An 11,976-nucleotide genomic window follows, 5' to 3' on the forward strand; every position below is an offset into this window, starting at 1 on the left:
CAGCGACTTTATTCCCGATTATAGAACAGACAGACAGACAGACAGACAGACAGACAGACAGACAGACAGACAGACAGACAGACAGACAGACAGACAGACAGACAGACAGACAGACAGACAGACAGACAGACAGACAGACAGACAGACAGACAGGCAGGCAGGCAGGCAGGTAGGTTTGGTTTAAAGGGGTTTAACGTCCCAAAGTGAAACAGGCTGTGAGAGACGCCGTAGTGAAGGGCTCCGGGAATTTCGACCACCTGGGGTTCTTTAACGTGCACTGACATCGCACAATACACAGGCCTCTAGAATTTCGCCTCCATCGAAATTCGATCACCGCGGCCGGGATCGAGCCCGCGTCTTTCGGGCCAGCAGCCGAGCGCCATAACCACTCACCCACCGCAGCGGCACCGATATATATATATATATATATATATATATATATATATATATATATATATATATTGTCACCGGCGAAAATACAGAGAACCAAACTGTTCACTCGGGCGAGGTTTGCCAACACCGCCGCGCTCGTTCTGGACAAAGAAGACGTTCGGCCACGCGCTCGGGAACACAGTTCGACCTCCAGGTGGCGCCGGCAGAAAGTCAGCAGCGTGGCATTGCCCCTCCCATCTAAGAGGCATCGACTCGATGCCGCACGCGAGGGGAAGAAAAAAAAATAAGGCGAAAGGTAATGGCGGGGTTCGGTCCGGGGCTAACGGGAATAAAACGGCTTCATTCGCGCCACGTGGACGACCTCGGACGTCGGGTGTCGAGAGGACCGGGCAGTTTCTTGAGGGAGCACCTCGTAGGTCACCGCGCTGAGGCGGCGTAACACCTGGTACGGACCAAAGTAACGGCGAAGAAGCTTCTCGGAGCGCCCTCGCAAACGGATTGGGCTCCACACCCAGACTTGGTCACCGGGTGTGTAAATCACCTCCCTGCGGCGGAGGTTGTAACGCTCGGCGTCGCGTTGTTGTTGGCACCGGATTCGCTGTCGAGCAACTTGGCGAGCAACTTCGGCGTCACGGACAAATTGGTCGGCATCCACGACAGAAGAGGGAGTAGGATCCGGAAGAAGCATGGCGTCCAGCATGGTCAAGGCTTCGCGACCGTGCACCAAATGGAAAGGAGTGAAGCGCGTCGTTTCGTGAAGCGCAGTGTTGTACGCGAACGTTATGTAAGGAAGTATCCGGTCCCAGTTCGCGTGGTCATCGTCGACATACATAGAGAGCATATCGGCAATTGTCTTGTTAAGCCGCTCAGTCAGTCCGTTGGTTTGCGGATGGTAAGCCGTTGTCTTTCGATGACTGGTGCCACTGAGTCGAAGTACCTCGTTCGTAAGTGCCGACGTAAACGGGGTTCCCCTGTCAGTTAATACGACCGTTGGAGCTCCGTGACGAAGGACAATGTTATGAATGAAAAAACTTGCGACTTCGGCGGCGGTACCACGGGGAAGAGCCTTGGTCTCACAGTAGCGGCTGAGATAGTCAGTGGCAACAGCAATGTACCGGTTACCCATGGAAGACTCCGGAAACGGACCGAGTAAGTCCATGCCGACCTGTTGAAATGGGAGGCGCGGGGGATCGATAGGCTGCAGGAGCCCGGCTGGTTTAGTCGGTGGCGTCTTCCGGCGCTGACATTCTCGGCAGGTTCGGACGTAACGGCGGACAACCGCAGCAAGTTTGGGCCAGTAGTACTTGGTGCGTATGCGCGCCAACGTGCGGGAAAACCCGAGATGGCCCGAAGAAAGGTCGTCGTGGCACGCGCGCAGAACTTCGTCGCGAAGCGCAGCTGGCACTGCAAGCAGATAGACAGTGTCCGTTGGGCCGTAGTTCTTTTTGTAGAGTACCCCATCGCGCAAGCAAAACGATGACAGTCCGCGCTTGAAGAGCCGAGGTGGAGATGGGGCGATTCCCTCAAGGTATTCTATGAGGGGCAGCAGGTCAGAATCGGCCCTTTGTTGTTGGGCAAGGGTGGACGTGGTGAGAGCACCAAGAAAAGCGGAATCGTCGTCGGACTCGTCAGTGGGGCACAGGATTGGGGCGCGGGATAGACAGTCAGCATCGCTGTGTTTCTGGCCAGACTTGTGCACGATGGTGACATCAAATTCTTGTAACCGAAGACTCCATCGAGCAAGCCGCCCCGAGGGATCCTTCAGGTTCGCCAACCAACAGAGTGAATGGTGGTCGCTCACGACCCGAAACGGGCGGCCATACAAGTACGGACGAAATTTCGTAACGGCCCACAGCACAGCTAGACATTCCTTTTCCGTTGTGGAATAATTGACTTCTGAACGGGACAAAGTGCGACTGGCGTAAGCAATCACGCGTTCTAGACCATCCTGCCGCTGAACAAGGACCGCGCCGAGGCCAACGTTACTAGCATCAGTGTGCAGTTCAGTGTCGGCCTCTTCGTCGAAGTGGCCAAGCACAGGCGTACACTGCAGACGGGACTTGAGTTCTGTGAAGGCGCTGTCCTGGTCTTGGCCCCAGATGAAGGATTCAGAATCCTTCGTCAGGCGGGTCAAAGGCTCTGCTAGCCGGGAGAAATTGGGAACAAACCGGCGATAGTACGCGCAGAGGCCCAAGAAACGACGCAGGCTCCGTTTGTCTGTTGGCTTAGGGAAGGCAGCTACGGCGGCCGTCTTTTCGGGATCTGGACTAACACCTCGGGCGCTGATAATGTGACCAAGAAACTTCAGCTCTTGAAATGCGAAGTGACATTTCTCTGGCTTGAGAGAGAGACCAGCGGAACGTATGGCCTCGAAAACAGCACGCAAGCGTTTCAGGTGCTCATCAAACGTGTCAGAGAAGATCACGACATCGTCAAGATATACGAGGCATGTCTGCCACTTCAGACCGGACAGCACGGTGTCCATCATTCGTTGGAACGTGGCAGGGGCCGAGCACAAGCCAAAAGGGAGTACCTTAAACTCGTATAAACCGTCTGGCGTAATAAAGGCGGTCTTCTCTCGGTCGCGTTCGTCGACCTCTATTTGCCAATACCCACTGCGGAGGTCGAGGGATGAAAAGAAGGTGGCATGGCGCAGGCGGTCTAGGGAATCATCAATGCGGGGCAGAGGGTACACATCTTTTTTCGTGATGGTATCCAGGCGCTTGTAATCGACGCAGAACCTGAGGGTGCCATCTTTCTTCGTGACGAGAACAACAGGCGATGCCCAGGGGCTCGTGGAAGGTTGGATGACGTCGTCCTGGAGCATCTGTGTAACTTGGCGGCGGATGGCATCGCGTTCTTTGGAAGACACGCGATAAGGACGCTGGCAAATTGGTCTTTGGTCGTCAGCAACGACAATTCGATGCTTGGTAAGCGGCGTCTGTCGGACCTTGGAAGTTTCCGCAAAACAGTCGCGGAAGGAATAGATTAGGCTTTGCACGCAGTTTTTCTGACTGGCCGAGAGGTGCGGGTTCACGTCAGTCGGAATGGCTGTAGCCGTCGCGTCGGCGAGGTCTGACGTGGTGGATAAAGAGCACTGCCTCGTACACTCTCCAAGCTCGTCAAAATAAGCGACGACTTCTGACTTCGTCAAATGTTGCGGTTCACGAGTAAAGTTCGTGACTAAGATTTCGGTACGACCATTGGCAAGGTCTACTAGGCCTCGGGCGACACAAACTTGCCGAGCGAGTAGCAGGGACATGTTCGCTTCAGCAATGCCAAGAGCGCCGGTGCTGTCAGTACACTCGACTGTGACGAACTTGCTGGCTCGCGGAGGGATTGTTATGTGGTCGTCACATATGCGCAACATTACTTTACAGGGCTCGGTGGTTGTGTTAACGGCTCGCTGGGCGGAAAAAGATACCATGAGTTCCTGAAGGTTTATGATCGCACCATACTCGTGAAGGAAATCCATGCCCAGTATGAGGTCCTTTGAACAGTCAGCTAACACGGCAAAGGAGCCGGTGAAAGTAAGACCACGGATTTGGATGCGGCAAGTGCAGACGCCGATTGGTGTCACGACATGGCCACCGGCAGTGCGGATCACGGGTCCACACCAAGGCGTCAGAACCTTACGGAGTGTCATGGCTAGCTCCCTGCTCATCACAGAAAAATCAGCGCCGGTATCGACGAGTGCGGTCAGTTCATAACTGTCGACGGTTACTAAAATTTCAGCGGAAACTAATCGTTCGCAGCACGTCGGTGGGGTCGTCGGATCGGGTCGTTGACGCTCGGGCCGTCGTGTCCAATCGTCGGGTGGAGGCTGTTGACTTCGTGCAGCGGCGGCGGCCCTACCCCCGGAGGACGCCGTCTTCAGTTTTCCCGCCGAGGGGACGTGCCTCCGAACTGACCGGAGGTTGAGGGCCGACTGGGCGTAGCAAAGCGCCTCGGGGATGGCGATCGCGACTGTCGCCGCTGTGAGGTCGGGGGCGGCACTTGAGAGTTCAGGTACTCCTCTATGTCCCGCGGTCTTTCACCATAGCGCGGTCGAGGCGCGTCCGGTGGGAATCCTCTCAGACCCATCCGCCGGTACGGGCAATTCCGCAGAACATGGCCGGGCTCCCCGCAGTGGTAGCAGAGCGGACGATCGTTGGACGTTCGCCACACGTACGCTTTGCGGAATGGAGGGCACGGGTCCTGCTGCTGCTCGATGGGACGCACGTAACGATGGGGTGATGGTGGTTCGGCAACGGGGCGAAACGCTTGCGGCGCCGGGGCAAGTCGGCGCAGGGCATCGCTGTAGGACATTACGTGCGGCTCCGAAAGGGGTGCTGGGGGTGGCTGCACCGCTCGCCGGATTTCGTCACGGAGAACATCGCCTGTCGAAGGTACGCTTTCTGACGGAGCACTCAAGTGGAGGTGTCGCAGTTCTTCGCGGACAATGCTCCGCACAAGCGCTCGCAGCGCCTCATCCCCGGGGCCTGGCAAGGACGTGCAGTACTGAGCGGCCGCTACATTAGCCTGACGGCCGTATTGGGCACTCCGTTCCTGCAAGGAACGTTCTATGGTCGTCGCTTCCTTGGCAAAGGCGGCGACAGTTCTCGGAGGGTCGCGCATGAGGCCAGCGAACAGCTGCTCCTTTACCCCACGCATAAGGTGCCTCACCTTTGTAGCTTCGGGCATGGCTGGGTCGGCCCGATTGAAGAGGCGGGTCATGTCCTCAATAAACATGGCCACGCTCTCGTTGGACTGCTGTGACCTGGAGCGAAGGGCAAGCTCGGCATTCTCCTGAACGTGGCGAGCACCTCGCGGCGAAAAGCTGCCCAGTTAGAGAAGGACGCCTCGTGGTTCTCGAACCACGTTTTCGCCGAGTCTTGCAGTGCGAAGTACACGTTCAGCAGCTTTCGCTCGTCGTCCCATTGGTTGAACGCGGCCACACGGTCAAAACCGGCCAACCAATCTTCTACATCCTCGAACCGGTCGCCGTGGAAGGATGGTGGCGACCGAGGTGCAAGAAAGACGAACGGCGGGGCACTGCCGAAGGACTGACCTGTCTGGCTGCCAGTGGCGGAAGTCATGGCCCGAGCAGGAATCGTGAGTGGCTCAAATTCGGGTTGCAGGCCTCGCAGGCGACGGCTAGCTTTGTGGACAGGTGTGGCGTCTGCTCGTCGGGGAGAAGCGTCAGGGCTATCGTCCCGGTCAGCGTACATGGGATGATACCCAGCACGGCTCCACCAAAAATGTCACCGGCGAAAATACAGAGAACCAAACTGTTCACTCGGGCGAGGTTTGCCAACACCGCCGCGCTCGTTCTGGACAAAGAAGACGTTCGGCCACGCGCTCGGGAACACAGTTCGACCTCCAGGTGGCGCCGGCAGAAAGTCAGCAGCGTGGCAATATATATATATATATATATATATATATATATATATATATATATATATATATATATATATATATATATATATATATATATATTATGGGGTCACTCTGCATCCAGCCGGCCGGGAAGGCGAGTTTCCGTGCAAGCTACACGCAGGCGTTATTCAAGTACGCAACACGTTTCCCCAACCCGTGGCCCAGAGTCGCAGCCACGGCAGGTCCGGACGAAATAGGCAACGGCAGGGCACACTAGGAAATAGTTTATTATCCTAACGCGAGGTAAAGCACGGTGCGGAAGAATGTTCTATCCGTAACATAGATGTTCAGCAGCTCACCAGGTCGTTGACGTCGTCTGGCGTTGGTGTTCGGGGGCCGGCGGGCAGCGGAAGGGGTCCGTGGGGCACTTCGGTAAGGTCCGGCAGCGAGAGTCGCTTCCCGCCGCGCGTTCCTCCCTTTTATCCCTTCGGGCATCGCTGCCGTGACGTCACGTCAGTGCTGGGGCGGAAATGAGCAGAGTCGCAGGGGTGCCTTCTCTACACATTCCTGGTGGCCAGCGCGCCCGTGTGAGTCACGGGCGCCGCTGGCGCGGGGTACGAGGAGGGGATACCAGTGTATCCCACATCCTCCCCTCCTTATGAAGCCTCCCGAACACAGAAACAGGGGCAACATTACTTGATCTTCTCCGCCTTCCTGGGATCGAGGTTCGAAGTTCTTCAGCTCCCGCCGGTGCATCGGTTGACGGCCGCGCCCCGCCCCCGCCGATCAGCTGCTTCGCTCCGAGGGCTTGGCCTCCCGCACGATGACGCTTGGCATCTTGGTCCCTGTCACGGTCTTCCGAGTGCGCGCGGCTGCGCCGTTCCGGTGAATTCGGTCGACCGCCTCCTTGGCGCCGGCTGCGATGGCTTAGAGGCCAGGTCCATGGCTGCGCCCCTGAGGTACTGGGTCAGGTGGCTTCAGGGGCCAGGGCTGCGGCGCTTTATGGTTGAGGCCGCGGTTGGGCTGCCCTGGCATACCTGGTCAGCAGGCGAGGACCCAGGGTTCCAGTGGTAATGGGGCCCCGCAGGCGGTGGCACACAGTAGGCGGGTGGGCAGCTCCGATGCGATGTGACAGGTAGCAGGGGTTGCCAGGGTGGCGACTGCAGGTCGCGGGCGGGGTGTAGCGTCGAGCCTTGGGCGCGGCGCGTTGCCGAAGCTGGATGGTGGCTGGTAGTTGGTAGTGGAACGGTGTCGTTCTGATGTGCCCTGTTTCTTTTCCATCTGCGCTGAAAAAGGTCAACACAGACGCAGCCAACTCCCGCGGCGCGTGCTGCGTGGCTGTTCGACCCTCTTGATAGTCATGCGGGTTAACGCAAGTCAGTCTTGCGTGACACTGATTGGCATGAGCGGCCCGTACGTTCATGCATCTAACGAAACTGCCTGCCGGCTCGCGCCCTCGATCTAGGCTGCGCAGGCAGATTCTGTTTCTGATTAGGGCGCAAGTTATAGCGGGACGCGGGGTTCGCCGGCTGATCGCAGCGCTCGTTATCTGACTGCGGCGCGGGTCGGGCTGTGTCCTCTACCCACTCATCTCGCTGCACGTAGCGTTTCAGGCCGCATACGTGCACCGGTCCGCCTGTCGGTTTCGACCGCAATTCCTCGAGCCTGTAAACGAGCGAGGAAAGTTTCTCTCGCACGCGGAACGGCCCGATCCATTTCGGCGCCAGCGAGGCCGAAAACCATTTGCTAGCGTCGCTGAGAACGTGCTGGCGTCGAAACACCAGATCACCCACATTGTAGTGAACATCCCGGTGCGAGCGATCGTTTCTGCTGTGCCCTAGCGGTGCTCAGGTTGCGGCGAGCCTTGCGTAAGACCTCCGTCATCTTAGCGCGCAGCTGCGTCGCGTACTCAGCTCGTGCTGACGAAGCGACTGGCGTCTTCCTTCTGTCCGATAGAATCCGGTTCATCGGATTCAGCAGCTCTCTACCCAGATTGAGAGAAGATGGCGCATACCCAGTCGAGCGGTTAATGGTCGAACGCAAAGCAAACGCGATCTCCGGCAGATGGAGTCCCAATCTTTGTGCCTCTCAGAGTACGCGACAAGCAAGTGCTTAACGTTGCGATTTACTCGTTCCGTGGGGTTCGACTGAGCATGATAGGTGGTCGTTTTCTTGTGCTTAATGCCGAGTGCAGCGCACGAATCAACGAACACCTTCGCAGTAAAGTAGGACGCGCTGTCCGTTATCAGCTGCTCTTGGAAACCGAACCTGGTGAATACGTCCATCAGCTTCTCCATGATCACTCGTGCCGTCAGCTTTCTAAGGAAAAAAAGTTCAACCCACTTGCTGAAGTGATCCGTGACTACCAGCAAGAACTTGTTCCTACTCGGTGTCATAGGATACTGTCCCTTGATGTCACACGCCGCGATTTGCCAGGGCGTCTGGCTGTTAATCGTATGCATGAGGCCGGGTGGTCATCCGCATCGGGGCTTCACACTTTGGCACACATGGCACGAGCGGGCGTAGCGTATTACGTCCCTTTTCATGCCAAGCCAGGAAGCAAAGCGACACAACTTAGTGTGTCTTGGGGCCGCTTGCATGCCCAGCGATGCACGAGTCGTGAAAGTAGCGTAACAGTGCTGCTCTCAATACTCGCGGTATCACCACCTTGAACGCCTCGTTTGTGTCGCTCTCGAAGGGGATATACCTCAGCAGGACGCCGTCGGAATCCAGCAGATACGAATCCATCGCGCTCACAGCACTACCAGCTGTTTCCGAGCGCTCCGCACCGACAGCAAAACCAGCTGTCTCCGTGTGCGCGGCGGCCCGCCGCCCGGCACCCGGAGCCCTTCGAACACCTTTCGACAAAACGGATCCTTCTGCTGAGCTTCGAGCAGCTCCTTCCTGCAGAACACGATCCCCACGGAACTCGCGTAGTCCACGTGGTTCACGCTCTCGCCCTGGATCAACGATTGGTCCGCGTTCCCTACATGGTCTACGGCTCGGGTCTGTCCCTCACCCTCTCCGGCTGTCGGGCGGTCGGTCGCGTGACCTTCCTCGCACTGGACCGGCGCTCGCGAGAGTGCGTCAGCCACAGCGTTGTTTTTCCCTTTGCGGTAGCGCACGGTGAATTCGTAACGCTGCAGCAACAGGGACCAACGCGCTAGGCGGCCGCTCGGCTCGCTGAGTCGTCTCAGCCAGGTGAGCGCCATGTGATCCGTCTCGATCACAAATGCCACCCCAGCGACGTAGTAGTCGAACTTACGCAGAGCAAAAACTATCGCGAGACATTCCTTCTCTGTCACCGAGTAGTTTCTGCCAGCGTCAACGAACGGCTCGCGAAAGCTACCGGACGGAGAACGCCTTCATGCTCCTGAAGCAACACTGCTGCTAAGCCAAGGTCGCTTGCGTCGGTTTGAATCACAAACTCCCTGTTTATGTCGGGTAGCTGCAACTAAGCCGTTTCAGCGATCACTTTGGTGAGGTTGCGCAGTGCATCCTCTTGCTCGTGACCCCAACTCCAGAGCTCGCCTTTCTTCAAAAGCTTTGTCAAAGGAGCCTGCAGCGCTGCGCAATCTGGGATGAACTGGCGATAAAAGTTCGCCATTCACAGGAAGCGCATGAGACCGGCTAAATCTGTGGGCGACGGAAACTTAAGCAAAGCCTCAAGCTTAAAATCGCACGGCAGAATGCGGCCTCTGTCGATCGTGAACCCCAACAGTGTTATTCGGGTCGCGGCGATCTGCGCCTTCTTCGGGTTCGAAGTGATTCCCGCGGACATAAGCCTCTCTAGGACGTCCCTCAAGTGGCGCAGGTGTTCCTCGAACGTTTTTAAGCACACCACGATGTCGTCTAGGTACGCGAGCGCATGTTGCCACTTCGCATCTCCCAGAACACGGTCTATTAGGCGCTGATAAGTAGCGGGTGCTCCTACCAAGCCAAAAGACATTCTCATGAACTGGAAAAGGCCTCTGTGACAAGTGAAAGCAGTTTTCTCTTTGTCCCGCTCATTCATTTCAACCTGAAAGTATCCGCGGCTAGCATCGAGCGTTGTGAAGTACCTCGCCCCACCTAGGTTGGACACTAGAGAAGAAATGGTTGGTAGAGGGTACGCGTCTTTCCTCGTAACCTCATTCAGCTTGCGGTAGTCCACGCAAAGTCGATATGTATCGTCTTTCTTTGGAACCAAGACTACCGGGAAGCCCCAAGGGCTGTTCGACCTCTCAACAACGCCAGTGTCGATAAGTTCGTCTAAGGCGCTGTCCAGTGCTTTTCTCTTGGCCAAGCTAATTGGCCTAGGATTGCACTTCCAAGGCAGTGCGTCACCCGTGTCTATTCAGTGCCTGACTAGGGTAGTGAGGCCCGGGCGGTCAGTGAATGTCGCGTTGTACTCGTAAAAGAGCGATGACAACCGTGGCTTCTCCCTCTCCGTCACGCTGTTCACTTCCGACAACAAGGGGTGCACTGACCTTCCCTGTGCGGCAGAGCGTCTTTCTACCGCGGCAACCTTCTCCCTGCCCTCTCCCTCAGCGGCGATGGTCCGCTCGCCTCCTGGATCTCGGGCTGGCGGGGTGGATTTTTCAGGGTCTCCCCCCGCTCGCGCCGCGTTCGGAGTCTGAATGGTCTGTGACGCCGCGGACGCTTTCGCGAAAGGCTTCAGGGCGCCTGACGTGCGCTCCCTGTAGCCTCCGCTGCTGATGTCTATCACAATACCTGCCTTGGTTAGGAAGTCTCGTCCAGGAATTACAGGAACGAATAAACAGGGAAGATGAACTAGGTGTTGTCGCCGCACGTGCATTTCCCAGCGAACCACTATCCTAGCCGCACCGCTTGATTGCGCTGTGCCGCTCGCGAGGCGAAAAGTGGTATCGCACTCTCTCAGCCGGATTTTCTTCTCGCGGAGATGCTTTAACACCTCGTCACCGAACAAAGAAGCGCTTGCTCCTGAATCTAGTAACGCGGTGAATTTCTTTCGAGCTATCGTTAGCTCAATGAATGGCGCTGACAGGTCAAGAGAACTTCCTACGCGACATGCCCAAGGCACTAGCAAACCAGGGTTTACTGTGTACGCCGCGCGGGATCGAAGGTCGATCACCGGCGGCTTTGGCCGCCCTCCCGCTCGTGACCAAACACGGTCTGGAGGGCGGCCACACTCGTGGGCGAAGTTCCCCGGCTGGTCGCACCGGTAGCAACGGTTGCCCGGACCCCGACTAACAAGGCGCTGGTCGCCCCGTTCCGGTCGTTCATCTCGAACTCGCGGCGCGGATGGTGGGGGCCGCGTGTCGGCCTCGCGATCTCGCCTCGGTTCGTTCCGCTCTGCGGCAGCGTGTGCTGTTCGCAACGCGTAGCTGAATGGCTTCAAAGCGTGGTCGGAAACTCCCAACCTCTTGGGACACGCTTGTCAGCAAACTGTGCTGACGCTTCAGCTCTAGATGGACTGCGCGCTGAGCTGCTGTTGCACGCGCAGCGCGGCTCAAGTGACAGCGATGCGGGTGGGGGCGGCCGATACGCTCGCGCAGTGAGGTTGTCTCCCTGAATGCGGTTCGCCTCAGATGCCGGCTCATCCAAATCTCTGAACCTGACTCCTCTAAGGTAAGCCATGAAAGTCGGGTTCGCTTGTCTCGTGACACGCTCAACTTTCTCCGTGTTCGTGGCGCTAGGGTCAGCGAGGCGACAAAGTTCGTCAATAGCTCGGACGTATTCTAACAGAGACTCGTCGGGGTGCTGGGTTCGGAGCTCCAGCTCTCTCCTCAAACGCCACTCATAGTTTGCGGGAAGGAATTCGTCGCGGAATCTTGCGCAAAACTCCTCCATTGTCCTCGCTCGGTTGCCGGCTAGTCGGTACCAGCGGGCCGCTTGCTCCGTCAAAGAAACCGGCACAACACGAGCGAGCATTTCGGCGTCTGCGATTCCTGTCACTTGCTGATAATGCAGCAGACGGTCGAGGTACTCGTTTGCTCCCGTAGTGTCGTGGTACCCCGCGTAGGTAGGCAAGTCTACCCTAACACGTGGTGACTGGGCCGGGGCTTGCAAATTGTTTTGCAAAATACCCGCTAGCCTCTGCATAACCTGCATTGCATTCTGCAAGAGCACCTCGGATGATTGCGGACTAACGCCCGCGGAGTTGGGCGCTGCCGCTGATGGCGTCGAATGATGAGGCCTAGGTGCCTCATTGTTCGCGCCGCGGAGCGGCGAGGCGCCCGATGTGGAGCCCCCCATGCCAGG

This window comes from Amblyomma americanum, chromosome 6 (genome assembly GCF_052857255.1).
Source record: "Amblyomma americanum isolate KBUSLIRL-KWMA chromosome 6, ASM5285725v1, whole genome shotgun sequence".
In the NCBI taxonomy this organism is placed as follows: Eukaryota; Metazoa; Arthropoda; class Arachnida; order Ixodida; family Ixodidae; genus Amblyomma; species Amblyomma americanum.